Here is a 19,362-nt window from a genome sequence, read left to right on the forward strand (position 1 = left end):
ACCCTCCCAACAAGTGTACCAATGCAAGTGCAGTTCTCATGGGCTAAAGTAAATCATCACATCATGCTGAAGTTACCACCACATGCTTTGTCAAATTATGTTCCTTTCAACTATCCAAAGAGAAAACCATTTTTTTTGCAAGGCAATGAGGTTAAGTGGCTTGCCCAAGGCCACACAGCTAGGTAATTATTAAGTGTCTGAGGTAGGATTTGAACTCATGTCCTCCTGACTCCAGGGCCAGTGCTCTATCCACTACACCACCTAACCACCCCTGAGAAAAACAATTTTTAATAGATACAGGTATTGTCTTCCCATATAGTCATAGGACTAATATTTTCTTTCTTTTATCTTTTACCTGATCTTTTTATCAGGTAAGTCTGAAGTCCTTTTGCTTAGTTAAAATATATTTTTCCCCTGAAAGAATATGCTGAATTTTGCATGGTAGTTCTTTCTTGGTGGTAATCCAAGCTCCTTTGACTTCTGGATTATGATACATTCCAGGCCCTCCAATTCTTTTAACTTCTTGTTCTTGGATATTAAGGTAGCTTTCCCTGAAAATTTCCTGAATGATATTTTCCAGTCTTTTTCTGATCCTCGTTTTCAGTAAAACAATAATTCATAAATTATCTCTCATGATTTTCTAATTGGTCATTTTTCCCCAAGAGGTACTTCAGATTTTCTTCTATTTCACAAACATTTTGATTTGATGTAATCTTGGAGTTTCATAGAGTCTTTAATTTCCATTTGTTCACTTATACTTTTAAGGATTTTTTTTCTTCAATTAGGTTTTTTTCTTTCCTTTTTCCATTGGATATTTTTACTGTGAGAGGACTTGATTTCTTTGTTTTTAATTTGATCATTATTACTTCTGAAAATGTTTTCTTCAGTCAATTTTTCATAATTCTCCAGCATGACTATTTTTTTCTCTTTTTTACTTCTTCACTTCTTTTGTTTTTAAAATTATTTTTGAGATCTTCTAAGAGGTCTTTTGATTTTGAGACCTGTTCTAAACTCCTTCAGGCTTAACATGTTTATATTTTGTCTTTGCTTTCCTCTTCTGAGATGGCATTTTTACCTTCCTTATCAATATAGTACGGTTTTCTCTTTTGGTTATTTTTGCTCAATATGATAGTTGAGCTCTGCTCCTGTTCACTGAAGATTTTGTGCTCAGAATGGGGGTTTGGGCTCTGGGTTGACATTTACTCATGCATTTCAGTTGCTAGTGGTCTATTCCTTATGTTAGATTATCCCAACCCACTCTTGTCTCTTGCATCAGCATTCCTGGGGATCATACTTTGTCTTCCCAGCTCTGCCTTTGGGACCTTCACTACTTTCCGGCTACTCTGATAACTTGGTGAACTCAGACTTGAACTGTGCTGTGACTGGTTTCTGAGCTTGCTCACCTATACTGGATTATGCTCTCTTTTTACCTACATGAAACATGTATCTCCTACATGTTTCTCCACAATATAAAATGTAAGTGTTTCACTCTGTATTTTTTTTTGATTCTGTCACTTTAGGGTCTGTATAGAGGCTTCATTTTTTTTTAATTTTAATGTTTTTTCTCTCCCCTTTATTGCTCAAGCAAGTCTATATTTATGGGGGAGGGGGCATTTCATTTACTTTTAAACAAGAATATTTTATTAATATAAAAAACCTTATTTGTACAAAATGAGAATAAATATTAATTTTCAAAAATAAATAAATAAGCAAGTAAATAGATAAATAAATGGACAAATAAATGAATAAATGAATGAATGAATGAATGAATGAATGAATGAAGTTTGTTTAGAAAAAGCTCCCAGTACTTCCTAGTTTCATGCTGTCATTTTGGCTCTAATTGTTCTTTTCCAGAACTTGGCATAGAAGATGAATGATATTGTCATCCCCATTTTACAGATGAAGAAACTGAAGCAGAGGTTACAGAATTTCCTCAGACAATTTGCTCACACAATCAGTAAATGTTTGATAGAGAAAGAATACAGATCTTCTTGATTTCACCTTTGACTCCACTTGACTATATAAGTGAAAACTTTCTACCATTCCATCTAGAAGGTTTATGAAAACATAGATTTTGGGAGTTCTGTGTTCAGTAATTTGATAAGTATGTTCCTAAAAATGGAAAAAAAATAATGGAAAAAAGGAACATTCTCTTCTAGTCTTCAACAAGTTTATGGACTAGCAAGTCACTCAAAAATCTGATAAAATGTGAATGGAATAAAATCTATAGACATAACTAAAGCATAACATATCAGTCATTAAGTGCAAGTTAGCGAAAAATAGTTCTAGTAAATTCAAAATTCAATATTACATAGTTCTATTAAATTCAAGATTTACAAAATTGTACAACAAGATGTCAATATGAATCTTTCTTTTTTCTGTCACATGCAAAGTCAGACAAAGGAATATGTCAAACTTAGGGGGGGAAATTGCATGCAAACAAAAGGACAATGTATGACTCTAGAGTGCCCCAAGGCAATATATACTAAAAATGAATTTTTAATCTGATTTCCCTAAATTAAACAATAATCTTGATAATTGCATTTCAATGTTACCGTTTATGTTTCAATTCATGCATGTCTTTAGTCACATTATGAGAAGGGTATTACAGACTTCAACAGAATGAGAAAGAAGTAGAAAGCACACAAAATATTAAGAACCATTTTACTAAAATATTTGGGAAAATATATAAATAGAAAAAGAAAAGGGATCATTCATGCAGCATGATCAGAAATTCCTTGAAATTTGGGATCAATTCCTTTTTGTTTTGAAACAATGGTGGCTAGCTCAGCACCTATCACATAACTTTTACTTAGTTGATTCATACTGAACAAGTGAACATGACTGCCTCCATTATTCAATAAACATTTATCAAGACAAGGCAATGTGCTAAGTGCTAGAAATAAAATAAAAGCAAAATATCACCCCTCTCTTCAAAGAACACACAATCTGATGCTTGGTTTACTTTTCTACCTCGTGCTTAAACAAGACCAAAAAAAATCAGTGAATGACTCAACATCACCATACTCTGAGCGTAATTTGGTATCCTTAAAATATTAAAGGAATAAAAGGATAGTCTCTGAGATGAACTTACAACAAGCATTTATAGAAAAAAATGGATGGTCTCATAGGTAGAGAAGAAATCTAGGATGCTGCAATTTCATCTACAGAGTAAGTATGTACACCAATGAAATCATTGATGATAATTTGAAATACCAGGTCACAACATATTTGAAGCAGAGAGATACTCACAGGTAAGGGTAAAAGGCTCGAGCAAAATATATTAATCTTTAGCTTAAGTGAAAAAAGCAGAGTTAGGAATCCTGATTTCAAACAAAGAAAAAAGCAAAATACAACTCATTAAAAGGGATAAAGAAGAAAACCACATCTTCCTAATATATATATATATATATATATATATATATATATATATATATATATATATATATATATATTCTTAGAGGAAAAAAACTAAAGGACTTAAAGGGAGATAAAGACAGTAAAACAATAATACTGGGAAATCTCAACCTTCCTCTGTCAGAATTGGATAAATCTAACCACAAAATAAGAAGGAAGAATGTGAACAGAATTTTAGAAAACTTACTATGATAGACCTCTGAAGAAAACTGAATGATGATAGGAATATACATTTTTCTCTGTAGTGCATGACACCTGAACAAAAATTGACTATGTACTAAAACATTAAAACCTCAGTCAAAGGCAGAAAGGCAGAAATTTTAAATGCATTCCTTTCAGATCATGATGCAATAAAAATTATATACAATAAAGGACCATGAAAAGATTAAATAAAATTTAATTGAAAACAAAATGGCTTAGATATAAAGAATAAGTAGATCAAAAAAATCAGTGAAATAATAAACAATTTTATCCAAGAAAATGACAACAATGAGACTTTCTGCCAAAACTTGTAGTATGCAATCAAAGTAGTTTTTAGTTTATATCACTAACTGCTTTTATGAATAAGATACAGATAGAGGACATCAATAAATTTAACATGCAACAAAAAATCTATTAAAACAATTAAAAATTCTCAAATACTAAATGAAAAATTCTGAAAATCAAAGAGGAGGTAAATACAATTGAAAGTAAAAAAATTGAACTAATAAAACTGGTTTTTTCTATAGGGGAAAAAATTAAATAGTTAAACATTTAGTTATTTAAATTAATTCTTTCAGTGCTGTAAAATGAAATTTTTCTTTTTGTGCCAGTTCTGAACATTTTCTGCCAAATTTGGGACAAAATGAAAATTTCCCAAGGGATGATTTAGATTTGCAGTTTATATTAGGTTCTTCCTAATTGTCCTATAAATGAATCTAAAACAATTTAGTAGCAAATAAAACTTGAAGAAAACACAGTTTTTCAAAATCACACTGAAAGAATTAAAAAAAATGAAAGAAGGAAAACAAATTACCATTATTAAAAATGAAAAAGTTGAACTCACCACCAATGAGGAGCTAATTAAAGTAATAATTTGGACCTATTTTGGTCAATTAAATGTCAACAAAATTGACAATTTAAGTGATATGGATAACTATTTACAAAAATATAAGCTAGCCAGATTAAGAAAAGTGAAAATAACACCATTTCAGAAAAAAGAATTGAAGAAATCATCAAGCTCCCTAAGAAACAATCCTCATGTCCAGATGGATTTACAAGTGAATTCTACCAAACATTTATGGAACAATTAATTCCAATTCTATTTGAGCTCTTTTTAAAAAATAGGCAAAGATGGCCAAGTTCCAAAGAAGAACCAAAGCAGGAAGAGCCAAAACAGACAAAATTACAAACCAAAAGCCATAATTAATATTGATGCAAAAAATGTAAATAACATTTTATCAAAGAGATCACAAGAATTTAATACTGGGATAATGCACAATGATAAGTTTTATATCAAGTAGGCAGGGTTAGTTCAATATTAGGAAAAGAAGGAACTAATTGACCATATCAGTAACAAAATTACAGAAATCATAATTATCTCAATAAATGCTGAAAAAGCCTTTGACAAAACTATTTAAAAGAATAGATAGTATAGGAATAAATTGCGTTTTCTTTAAAATGATAGACAAACATCTATCTAAAACTAATCATAATGTTTATATAAAATCTCTCTTATTTCTCTGAATTTATGTTTTCCCTACCATCCATCCCCTTCCCCAAAACAAACCAAATTAATATAAGTTCCTTACAGCAGACATTATTTTCTCTTCACTTCTCCATGAATCCCCTTGTATATCTCCATATCTGAATATGTTGTCTCTTTTTGACTAGACTATAATATCCTAGAGAGTACCTCATTCAAATAGTTGAAACCAAAACAAAACTGTTACTTTTACTATAATTATTTTCTTGTTTTCTCTTCGTTCTTTTTTCTTTTTAGGTTTTTGTAAGGCAAATGGGGTTAAATGGCTTGCCCAAGGCCACACAGCTGGGTAATTATTAAGTGTGTGAGACTGGATTTGAACCCAGGTACTCCTGACTCCAGGGCTGGTACTTTGTCCACTATACCACCTAGCCACCCCTTTTCTCTTCCTTCTAGAATAATCCCTTACCTATAGTAAGATTTAATGATTTGCTTGTTGGATGAGACTTTTAAACTCCAGATTTAGAAATCTAGGGCATATATTGCCAAAGTGCTATTAAGTATTACCCAATATTCTTGATAATCCTGACTATTCTACTGAATTATCCTTTTTTAGCTCTACTGAACTTATTTATTTTATGGCTCTCTATCAAGTGTACTAACTTCTCTAAGTGTAAATCATTCTTTCTTCTTTGTTTGAGAACTCTACAGTCAAAATACACTCAGCTGCTAGATTCAAAATATTATTTAAATTAAGATACATTTCATTTTCTTTTATTTCAATGAAGCTTGATCAAAATAAGATGGATGCATTTTTATGGAAATCAGGTTCACTAATAGGTGTGTAACCAAAAGAACCTATAAGGAATGGAAGTAGTCTCTTTGATGAATGATATTTATGTATAAAATTTTATGATGTTTGGAAATGTTTGGAAGAGCAAACACATCTAGGTTAGAGAGCATTAATAAACCATGCAAAAATAGCTTCAGGTATAATATTCATAAACTGCAGATGAAAATTCTGCTGATCAAATGTTTTTTAATGAAGCAATAGAAACAAAAGGAATCATCAAGAAGATGAGCAAATCAGGATAAAAACAATTCTATAAAAGGCAGGTGCCTATTTTCATAAACTAGAATGTCATATAGAGTCCTAGCTATAAAATGGATATCTAACATTATCTCTAGGTGTTATATATGACATTATTTATTGATTTTAAAGACATTAAATTTGCATACTATTTGCAAATGAATAGACTGATTCAGAACCTTAGTATGATGTTTCTCCAGTGACTATTCTGATTAGAATATTACTGATATAGCATCAATGGCAACATGGAGAGAATTGATTGTCAAAGTGTAAGATGGAGGAAATGTAGATATCATTAAAAACTAGAAAAGCCAAGTATGTAGAGATAAAAAAGTGTGAGATGAAATTTATAGGACTATATAGGAACATCCCAATCAGACAAAGGAAGTTTTGATTTAGAATCAAAACTCTCTGGAGGAAAATGAGTGAAATGCCTAGAATGCCACTGTAACTGTGGTGCTATTCTGCCATTATTGATTAGCTTTATAGAGAAAGCCATTTTTTTTTATTTTATTTTTTCCTATTTCCATTTAGATTGTTAGACTGGTAAGCAGAAAACAAAATAGTCATTGAGAAAGTGAAGGGAGAAGTTAATGAGAAGATATACTAAATCATACGGTTTCTTTCCTTTTCCATGGGAATTTTAACCTTGGGGAGGAGATGATGTTCTTGATATATATTTTTGCTCTTTGATATGATCATTCATTTCAGTCATTTCCATCATTTTGTGGCCACATTTGATTTTTTCTTGGCAAAGATACTGTAGTAATTTGCATTTTTCTTCTCCAAATCATTTTACAAATGAAAAATTTGAAGTTTATAGATCAGATTATATTATATAAAACTAGTTTAAGTGACAAAACCAGGTTCACACAGCTAGGAACTGTCTTAGGCAGGATTTGATCTTTATGGGGTGAGGTTTAAATGATTGTTGATATTCTTTCCCTTTCAAATTATTTTGCATTTGCATAATAAAATTTAATTTTGGATTGGAATGTAACAAAATTAAAGATAATTGTTGATACTGAAGAAGCTAATATTTACTTCAGAGATAGACTTTAAGCTTTACAAAACCAATTCATATTTACAAAGCAAATTTAGAAGTATCATCTCATTATCCTCACAACCACCCTGTGAAGTAGTTAGGCTATTATTATCCCCATTTACACAGGAAGAAACTGAGGCAAACAAAGCTTAAATGAATTGCCTTAGATCAAACAACTTGTAAGTGTATAAACAAGATTAAATTCAAGTCTTTTGAGTGAAATTACAACATTATCCATTGCATCACCCATTTATATATGTTCCTTGAGATCAGAAATTGTTTCACTCTTTTTACTGGTATTCCAAGCCCATTTACTGGTATTCCAGTTCCAAGCATTGTACTCACCCAATGAATACTTGCTGATGAATTGATCCTTGAAAAGAGAGACTTTGTTGTTGTCATTGTTATTTGATATCCCTTTATATACCCAGTGCCTTATTTCAATGCTGAGAATAAACAATTGTTCTTTTGATAGATAACAAATTTACTAAAAAATAGAATATCTTACTGTTCCTCCTCCTAGAGATAAATAAAGCAATGGAAACTTAGGTTTGATAACATCTAAAGGGCGTAAGAATTTTTCTTAAGAATTTTTCTTTTATCTGACACATCTTAAATCAGACTACCCACAACTAACATAAGCATATCCTGATGTTTCTTCTCCCTTAGTTCTAAATCTTTTTTCATAACATGACTAATATGGAAAAATATTAGACATGATTATACATGTATAACCTATATCAGATTAATCTCCGCATTGGACAGGGAAGAGATGGTAATAGAAATCAAAAGCTTGTCTAAGGATGAATATTGAAAAGTATTTTTTTATGTACTTGGAAAAAGTAAAAATTAATAAATTAAGAACCAAATTATTTTAAATGTACATCATGAACACTTCTGAAGAGACAGAAGAAATTGAATGTCATTCATTAAATGGAGTTATAAATCTCAAAATTGAAGAAATCTTTAAAAATAATAATTAGCTAGCTAGCAGCCTACAGTCACTTTGCTATCAACTTTCTACTTAGATTCCCATCATCAGATAGAGATAAATGGCTCAAACAGAAATAAAATTCAATGCCAAATTGGAAGAGCATATAAATATTATCAGATGCCGATCATAGCATCTTGAATAAGAAAGAATCCTGAAAATGTAGAAAATGAACAGAGGTAAGGAAATTGACTCTCCCTCTATTTCATAGGCAAATCTCTTTTTAAGAAATTTTCAATAGAGCCTAATTCTTTGTGATCTCATTTGGGGTATTTTTGCATGCAAATCTGTAGTTGTTTGCCATTTCTTTTTCTAGCTTATTTTACAGGTGAGGGAAGTGAGGCAAAGAAAGTTAAGGGACATGCCCAGGGTTACTTAGGTAATAAGTTTCTGAGGTTAAATTTGAATTCATAAAAATAAGTCTTCTGATTTCAAGGCCTGGCTCTCCATCCATTATACCACCTATTTGCCACAGATAAGAAATTTTGAAGTAAGATTTATTTACCACAGAGAAATATGTTTTAAAAGCAACCTGTTTACTCTTTACTAACCATGCTTCTTTCCCTACTCCTACCCATTATCCAAATTATTGAGATGAGGTCAGTGAACAGTCAAAAAAAATCCCTTGCCCCTCCTTGAAACCCTATCAACACAACAATGGGTCCCTGTCCTATCCTGAAAGGATTAAGTCTTTGAATTCCTGCCCTTGATCAATATTTCCCTCATTTCCTCATTTCAGCTCTCTGAGCTACCTCTCTTAGTATATATCCCTAAGTCTCCCTTAAAAACTCACATGCTACATTCCACTCTTGGGGTGCATGATTCCCAAGGTAACATCTCATGCTTCTAAACATTACCTTAGTGCTTCTTCTCTTATGGTGGCTTAGGATGTTTAGGGTATTAAGGATCAGTGGCTTCCAACAACCTTAATTCTTTCTTTCCCTTAGCTTTTTCTATAATATATAGAGTTTATCTTTTACATGAATTCTCTCATATTCTGCCTGAACCATTAGCTGGTTAGGTTTGCCCCTGATATCAAGTTGACCCAATACATACAGTTGCTATGATGATAAAAATCAAAGAAAAACAAACAAAAAGACACGCAAATCAATCATTGCTTTGTCAAAAAAGTATTCATGACAACTCTAGGCAGCAAGTTATTACTCTTCATAAATTTTCATAGAAGGATGCTAGAAGACTACAATGTTGCTTCATAAAAGAGGTAATTTGACCCAAAACCACCATAATGATCTCATTCCAACTACATTTGTAGATAAAACCAGAGGGTGATCAAGAAACAAATATAAAATGAAACAGATATGCATGTAGTTTTGTAAGGATCTTGTTTTATTTTCAATAATTGTAGAGCAATCTCATTTTATTCTACCATTTCAGTGACTGATAGAGCATTTGAACATGTGAGAAAGACCATTAGGAAGATTTAGTCAAAAACTATTGAATAGTTTTCACCTGTAGATAATACATATTCACAAACAGGAATATAAATTTAAAGAAATGCGAATATTGAATTTTACCACATTTACAAGGATAAATATTTATTTGCAACTCCATTGTAACTGAGAGATTATGTGGAAGAATAGTTTGAAAAGTGATTTTGAAATCAGAAACACTGCACTTTGAGTCCTTTCTCTGATGTTTTGGACTGTTTCGGACTAGACAAGTCTTTTACTATCCCTTTACTCTAAATACTTCTCCAACAAAAACAGTTATCTGACTATTCTCGCCCACAATCTTCCCTCTTCTCTTTCACCTTTACCTCCTCTTCCCTCCCCATCTCCTTTCTCCCATCCACTCTCTCTCCTTTTTCCTCTGGGTTAAGGTAGATTTCTATAATCTAATATGTGTGTATGATGTTTTCTCTCTGAACCAGTTCTGATGAGAATGAAGGCTCACTCAATCCTCCCTCACCTCCTCCCCACTTCACTCCATTGCAAAAGCTGTTTCTTGTCTCTTTAAGTGAAATATCTTAGTCCAGTCTCTATCTCTACTTTCCCTTTCTCCCAGTACATTCCATTTTCACCTATTGATTCCATTCTTTTAATGTATTGCTCCTTCATATTCAGCTCTCTCCTGTGCTTTGCCTAAATATCTCATTTTTATCTATTTTATTCATTTTGATGGTTCATATGAGTTATCATCCCATCCAGTAATCCAAGCAGTTCAACATAATTAAATCCATTATAATTTGCTCTTCCTATACCCTCTCTACCCTTGGGCTGAGTTCTCTACTTGGAAATCAAACTCTGTTCATCTCTGCTCACTTAAAAAATAAAGTTTGAAATTCCCCTATTTCTTTGAAAGTCCATCTTTTCCCCTGGAAGAGGATGTTCAATTTTTTCTGGTAGTGGATTCTCAGTTGCACTCTCAGCTTTTTTGCCTTCTGGAATATTATATTCCAAGTCCCATGAGCCCTTCATGTAGAGGCTGCTAGGTCCTGTGTAATCCTGACTGTAGCTCCAGGATATTTGAATTGTTTCTTTCTGACTGTTTCTAATATTTTCTCTCTGACTTGGGAGTTCTAGAATTTGGCTATAATATTCCTGAGGGTTATTTTGGGGGGATCTCTTTCAGGAGGAGATCAGTGGATTCCTTCAATTTCTATCTTTAAAAATGAAGTTTAGGCTCTTTTCCTCTCATGACTTTCAGATAGCCCAATAATTTTTAAATTGTCTCTTCTGGATCTATTTTTTTTCCAGATTGGTTGTTTTTACAATGAGATATTTCACTTTTTCTACTACTTTTTCATTTTTGAGGTTTTGTTTTATTGTTTTTTTAAGTCATTGCAAAGTTATCAGCTTCCCTTAGTTCCACTCTACAGTTGAAGGTGTTATTTTCTTTAGAGACCTTTCTTATTTCCTTTTCCATCTGGCCAATTCTGCTTTTTAAGATATTCTGCTCCTAATTAACCTTTGGGTTTGCTTTTTTCCATTTTACCTAAGCTGGTTTTTAGCATGGTGTTGTCTTTGACATTTTTTGTATCCTCTTGACCAAGCTACTGACTTGGTTTTCATTATTTTCCTGCATCATTCTCATTTTTCTTCCCAGTGTTTTCTCTCCCTCCCTTACATGATCTTTAAAATCTTTTTTTGATTTCTTCCATAGCCTGAGACCAATTCTTATTTTTCTTGGAGGCTTTGGATTCAGAAGCTTTGATTCTGTTATCTTCTGAGTATGTGTTTTGATTCTCTATGGGACTAAAGTAATTATATATGGTTAGAATCTTTTTTTTTCCCCTCCTTACTCATGTCCCTACCCTGTGCCTGGTTTTTAGGTGCTTCCCAAGTTTTCCCAAGACATCCCTGCAAGGATCTCAGTTCCTTCAATGTCTTATGAGAAGCTCTGACTGGTCTTTTGGCCTGTGCTCTGTTCTGTAAATGACCACAAATGCACCCCACTGTTCTATGGGTCTGGACAGTGCACAAAAATCCTCTGCCAGGGTAGTGGAGACCACAACAGTCTCGCTCCCCTACTCCTCTTATCTTCTGTGAGCTGCTCTGGAAGCAGCAGGTGGGAGCTTCTGCAAGTCTGCTTCCATTTCCCAGAGCCGTGGTTGTGTTGAACTCTAAGTTACACTGGGTTCCATGCTCACTCTGGCAGAGTTTTCCTGCTGATCGTCCAAGTTGTGATCCCTGGGTAGGGAGCTCTGGAACCTGCTTCTGCTGCCAGAAGTCAGTGTCCACAGGGTTCCAGATGCCCCATGGGCTGTTCCTGGAAGGCTGGAGCTTGTTGGCTCCAGTGTGGCTTGACCCTGGCTGCTTTACAGACCCTTCAGACCCTGGGGAGAACAGAGCCTTCTTCTGGATCTTTCAGGCTATCTTGGGCTTGTATGATTTCTCTTTGAACATGAAAGTTCCACTATCAACAGGAATGAACTCTATTGTCCAAAATAATCAATGGATTTACCCTTCCATAATCTCCCTTCTAGCCTCTAGTAACCTTCTGGGTCAGAGAACTCTTTTTTATATCCAAATTAAATTTTATCCATAGAGACTGAATCCCATTAGATTGGAAACTCTTTATATGATAATCAATTTTTCATAAAGACTTTCAAGAAAAATTGTGTAGTCTTTGACTAGGGAGTAGAATCCAAGGCAATAGAATGATATTGCTCAGTATGGCCAACTGAAATTTATTCTAAGATTATTAATTTTTCTGAAGAGAAGAAAAATCTTATATATATATATATAATATATTCATAGTACATATGTATGTATATATTTATGTGTTTTTTTGTGTTGTGTGTGTGTATGTGTGTTTGTGTTTGTGAAAATTCTGGTCAGGAAAAATCCATGCTAATTACTCTATTAAGGAAAAAAAAAGGTTGTTTAATTAATTCTGTTCAGTGTGAAAAGGAACAAGACAAATCAGAAACTGCTATTCTTTCTTTTTCTTATGAGCACTAAGTTACAGCAATTATTGACTGGCTAGAAGAATAGCTCACTGACTCCCCTTCAGTGTTTAGGTTTATTGTTTATTATATCAAGTTATTAACATCTAACAAAACTCATTTCAAGAATATTCATAAACAAAATAAATTGGTTTCACCTGCAGAGAATTATGTTTCCTGTTATTTATTTTTTTCTATCCTCTCTTATTACTGTAACTGTGTAAATGGACACTCAGCAAATACTCAAATGTATATCTTAGACAATAGGGTCTGGCATATGTCTAATTGTAAGTAAATTCCAGTAATTATCTTTCTGACCATAAAAAGACTTACAGTTTATTCAAACAGACTGCAGACTCACATAGACAAAAAAAATCTCCCTGGAGAACTCCACTTTCCCAGAGAACCAAAAGATATAAAGGAAATAAGCCTCTATTGTTGATACCTAGGTAAGAAATCCACGGGGAACCACTCAAAAGTCAAAGATGAGGGAAATGGGACATGCCACCCACACATCGAGAGCTAGAAGCCACATAGAAAAAACCTCTGAAATTACAGAGAAGAAAATTGTTATATAGGGAGGTTGTGTTATTTACCCAGGATCACATAATAAATATCATATAAGGGACTTCATATAGTAAATATCAGGAAAGGAAATTGAAAGCCATTCTAGAGTGCAGTGCTCTTTCCTTAGGATCATGATATCTTTCAATAGAAGCTAACCTGATCCTTTGACTCTATTTCAAAGTATTCTTTAAGAACTGCAGCCAATGATATGGCATTCATAATGTAACCCCACTTCCTCTTTTGCCAATCTTATACTTTATCTTGCTCAGTTACCTATATTTGTCAGTTCAATGACACTGGTCATCTTAATCTTGCTCAAAAATAATACACCATCTCATTGTTGCCAGAAAACTCCATGGCTATATATACTTGTCCAAAATTCTCCCCTCCTTATCCTTTCAGCTTCACCCACTGGCTTCCATGACTTCCTTTAGGTTCCAATTAAAATTCTTCTGCAGAAAACCTTCCAACCCTTCTTGATTCTAAAGCATTTTGTCTATAAATTATTTTGATCTTGTTTTGCATGAAACTTTTCTGTTGGGGGAGGGGCTAAATTTTTATTGTCTTGGTCTCTCCCTCATCAGAGAATTTCTTGATATTACTTTTCTTCATATTCTCAGTACTTCTCACAGAGCCTCCCACATAGTAGGTACTTAATAGAAGGTTATTGATTGCCTAAGTCCATTATAGGATTTAATTTTGGAGACCATTTCCCATATTGATAATAAGCAGTTCTACTAAAATTGTAATGATGAATTTGAAGAGGAATTGACCCTCCATATTTTAGAATTTTTTAATGTAAAAATAGTGTATAGTTCTTACTTTCAATCACCATTTCTATGATTTCATAGAGAGCAGACATGCTACAGCCTCCATCTAAGTCTATTTATCTGCCATTCCTGACATTTCCAATTCTGTTATAATGTTTTGCCTTGTAATTTATAGTCATGTTAATGGGTATCTGGGCTATTGCTTTTGAAAGCAAAAGAAATGCAAATGATCACAATATTATTAAAATATCTCTCTGTATTAACTATTCAATAAATAAGCCCTTGAGTATGTCAGTTATAAAATAATATGAGTATTGTTTGGGATATAAAATGCAGTCAAGGATCTATGAAAATTGGTAGATTAACTAAATGATTACTTAGGGTATATATGTATGCGTTAACTGAATTATTTTCTCAAGCAAAGCATATGTTTTTTTTTTAAAGAGGAAGCTGAATCTCCCCCAACCCATAAAGAAGTTCTCTGAATGTCTCAAGGAATTTTTCACCAAGCTATTTTAGAGAAAATTATAAATAACATGTAATAGGATGCCTTATAGCTTTTTTTTTTGGTAATGATGGTAGATAAAAACTTATTCTTTCACCATTTAGATCTACTATGGATGGACTATATAAAATTATAAGAAAATTTAAGAGGAGGCTTACAATTATAGACAGAGAAGAATCACCTTAATGTAAAACTGATTTGTCTCTTCCAAAAGGGAATGCCCTAAGATGTAATGCAAAGTTCACAATTCGGAAAGCAAATTATTATCTGTAATTTTCAAGTTAAGAGAGTTGAGAAAATGTTATCATTTTCTTGAGGAAGTTGTGATCAAGGAAATATTTAAAACATTTCCTAGTGCCTTTAAATCATGAACAAGAAGAATGTATTTTGTACGTGTTTGGTAAACTATATTCACTTTCCAAATCATAATTTTCACATCGGAAATTGAGGTGGCAGTGTCACACTGTAGTAGTTCTGTCACTAATGATTACATTATTGCCATTAATGAAATTATTAAAATACTAATATGTCCCAATTAATTGATATTTTCTGTCTTCAGTCCATATGTATTTATGATTGTCGTCAGGTCAACCTGGTTCTTTCTCTGACTTTCATCCCATCCTTTCAGTAACCCCTTTGACCTCAGCATTAACCCATTTTGATTTTTTGTGTGGCAATAATGTTTTTAATTTTCATCATCTTACCTCCAAATGTTTTATAAATGATAATTGTTAAGGAAATAAAAAATTGAGGGAAGAGACTTTAAATTTTTCTTTTCTTACTATACCCATTGCCTAACAAAATGTTCTGCATATAGTAGCTCTTCATAATGGTTTGATTGATCTAATTGTGAAAAATGGTGAAAAAATATGTAAATAGCACTGGATGCTCTAAATTCACTTGTGTGGGACTGTGCTTGAGGAGTGTTTTAACACCTGGCTTCAGGTGCTAGCCATTGCCCATGTCCCAGGGGAACCATCCTTAAAGAGGGGACAGTGTTTAGTTAACGCCTAGAGCAATTGTGCATAAGTGGTTTTTATTGTATACTTCCCTAGCTTAGTATTTACTGCTCAAAGGGTGTGACCCAGATCAAGAGCCTGGCCTCCTATTTATAAGTCCACAATGGTTTTAGAATTACAAACACAGAGATACATAAAGGGGTGCCTGCTGCCTGGGCTTACTGCTAATGAGGTGTACAACAAACAATACAGAATCAAGGACTCTCCACCAACACAGAAAAAAAATGATTTGTTTCCATTTCAAAAAAGATTGCAGTTTTTCTCTCTGTTCAGAGTTACCCTGCTTCAGAATGATTTGCCAATGGTCATAGAGCTAGGAAATGTGGAAGGGAATATCTGCCTTCACCTGTTATTATCTCTTATTCACTACAAAGGAAAATGAAGGCCACAAAGGTTAAGCTTACTTGACCAGAATTAAAAAAAAAATGAACAACAGTTGTGACATTCAAATCTAGGTCTTTTGAAAACAAATTCATCCCTTTTCCCTCATACCATCAGTTATTCCAATGAAAACTGTCTGGTGATAAACACTTCAGGTAGCAAAATTTCTAATCAAGTAATTCTACTTTAATTATTTTCTTTCCTCATTCCTCTTTCAATGTTTTTCTTACTTTCATTCTTAGTAGTGAGTACCATAATGAACATTTTCTCAGTCTCTCTTCTTCAAATGTCCCTCGAGGGATTTAGTAACAGAAAGGGACTAACAATAATACCCAGCCCCTTTTTCCTATTATGAATAAAAATAAAATAAAACAAAGCCAAGACAGTCTGTTCCTGGGTAATTAATGATTCATTTATTAATTAGGCTAGCCAGCAATCAATAAATTGCTGGTCAGTGGTTTCTCTCAGTAACCAAAGACAAACCCATGTAAATCTTGAAAGCTTTAAATATTTTATCTAAAAAGAATGCACCGACAAGTGAAAATCAACCCAGATTGATGGACATTTTATGAGATGAGTTAGAAATCTTCAACTCTTCCTGCATGATTTGGTGTCTTTAGCAATCTGGCTTGTTTTCTCCTTCATATTCAGAGTCACCCAAAATCACAATGGAGTGGTACAAGGGAAGGGGGATTCTTTCCTCTAGGTAAGAACTTACCCAGACTTTATTCTGATTATTTTCTAAACATGGAGTTCCAACCTTTTAGGTCTCTTGGTCTACATTGCCCAACAACCCCCCCCCCCCACAGGCTGTATTCAGGATGATTTAATACCCATTTATGAATACAATACAAACCATACCACCAACTGAGCAAAGAAATGCTATTCTGGCTCAGGAATGGACCCTGGAAGAAAGCTGCAGCCAGCAAGTCCAGGTTGAACACATCTGCTCTAAAGAGAAGTTAATTCTCTTAGTTTACTGGGGCACCGTCAAGATTGCAGAGTATGTTCACTGAGTGCTAGGGTAAACAACAAACCATGTCCTTCACTAAATCATTGTAGATGGGGTTGAGAAGTGATGCTACCATTCTGGAGCACAATTTGGACCTATTTCCTAAGGGCACCAAAACCTTTTGATCCAATAATATCACTACTGTATCCCAAAGAGATCATGAAAAAGGGAGAAAGACCCACATGGTCAAAAATATTAGAGGAGCTCTTTTTGTAGTACCAAAGAATTAGAAATTGAGAGATATTCTTTAACTGAGTAATGGCTGAATAAATTGTGGTATATAAATGTGATGGAATACTATTGTTCTGTAAGAAATAATGAATGATTAGTTTTCAGAAAAGCCTCAAAAGACTTGCCTGAAGTGATGCTGAGTGGAGGGAGCAGAAATAGAGCTATTTTTATATTAACAACATTTTATGATGATCAACCTTGAACTTAAATCCTCTCAGCAGTTCAGTGACCAAGGACAATTCCAAGAGTGTTGTGATGAAAAATGCCATCCACATCCAAAGACAAAAGTGGGGTCTGAATGCACGTTAAAATATATTTTCACTTTTTTTTAGATTTTTTTTGTAAGGCAAACAGGGTTAAGTAGCTTGCCCAAGGCCACACAGCTAGATAATTATTAAGTGTCTGAGACCAGATTTGAACCCAGGTACTCCTGACTCCAGGGCTGGTGCTTTTTCCACTGCACCACCTAGCTGCCCCATATTTTCAATTTTTAAAGATTGCTTTATGTTCATTTTCCTTTCTCATGCTTTTTTCCCTTTTAGTTCTGATTCTTCTTTCACAATATGACTAATGTGGAGATATGTTAAACATATATCTCTTATATCAGATTCTTTCTTTAAGGGGGGAGGGAAGGAAGGGAGGTAAAAAATATGGAACTCGAAGTCTTACAAAAAGATGAATGTTGAAAGTTAGCTTTGCCTGTAATTAGAAAAAAATAAATGATGTTCTTCAGAGACTGACTTTTTTATAGAGATTGGACCTTAAATGAGGAAATAAAGGAGTGATGATGAGAAATTTGAGGTGACCTCAAGAAAAAGAGTGGACTTAAAGTTTGGGTTCAATCTAAGTGAAAAACTCACAAGCAGACTATCTGACCCTGGAGTTAAAAAAAAGAATTTAGATTTTAATTCACAGATTGCACAAAGGTTCATGAGCTACTACCAAGTCTTCACAATTTACTAAAAGGTCACAAAAATGAATAGAAAAGACATTTAGGAAAGGAAAACAAGAAAAGGGAAAGAAAACAGTCAGGAGATGTGAACAAGCTTAGACCCAAGAGGATGTAGTCATATGGAATTGAGACCATATTGGTATTTTCAAACTGGGAAACAAGGAGTAAAGTTAAAAAGAGAAGAAAAAGCTTAGGAGAGAAAAGAGAGAAAGAAAACCTTGTGTCTAGCAGGGGGGAAACAAGCAAGAGAAACTGGGAAAGGAATACTCAAGTTTAAAAGTAAATAAAAAGGGGCAGCTAGGTGGCGCAGTGGATAAAGCACTGCCCCTGGAGTCAGGAATACCTGGGTTCAAATCTGGTCTCAGACACTTCATAATGACCTAGTTGTGTGGCCTTGGGCAAGCCACTTAACCCCATTTGCCTTGCAAAAACCTAAAAAAATAAGTAAATAAAGATAAAAGAGAAGAAACTTAGAGGGAAAAAAAGGGAGCCCAAGAGAGGAAAAGAGAAGAAAAGAGAAGAAAATCTTAGATCAACCTAGATCTAACTATACGGAGCTGGGGCCATACTGTCCCAGCCCCATGGCCAGATCCTGGTGATGAGAGAGAGAGAGAGAGAGAGAGAGTCAGAGACATAGAGAGAGGTTGTTTGAAGAATGATTTTGCAACCTGGTTCCCATTACAATACTTAGTAATTAATACAATAGCAAAATAATTTCTCTCATGCTCCCACTCTTGTAACAGTTACCACAGATCCCACCACAACCTTTACTTTCACCATTCTTTTGAGGCCACTTGTAAAGGAATAAAAATAATTTATAATCTCTTAGAACGATCTGTCTTCCCTCTCAGGAAGGCAGTATTTGCTGAGTATTGACAATAGTACAACCTCTTGCTGGCAGCCTTCCTGCTCGATGCTCAGGATGCCCATTAGTGAATTAGTAAATATCATGTTGCTTAGTGGGAAGCCCATGGGAGTGCTCTGAGCCACAGCAGACATTAAGGAAAGAGAATACTCATCAGTGGAACCAGAGTGGAGGAAAAGTTTTCTGTTAAAAATGGAAAAGAAAAATTCCCCTGACTTCACATCATCTGGTCACTTCAGGAGTTGAGTCATTCCAAATTATGTGAACAATTAATTGACTCAATGTGGAGAAATACCTTTTTCCTTCCAAATCTTTAGACCCAAACATTTAGAAGAGGTTGGATTCAAATTAGGCTTTCCTAGATTTAAGATAAGCTCCTTCTCCTGTTTCTCCCTTTTCCAAGTGGTAAAAAGCTATTTAATAAT

The sequence above is a fragment of the Macrotis lagotis genome, chromosome 6 (assembly GCF_037893015.1).
Source record: "Macrotis lagotis isolate mMagLag1 chromosome 6, bilby.v1.9.chrom.fasta, whole genome shotgun sequence".
NCBI classification, from domain to species: domain Eukaryota; kingdom Metazoa; phylum Chordata; class Mammalia; order Peramelemorphia; family Peramelidae; genus Macrotis; species Macrotis lagotis.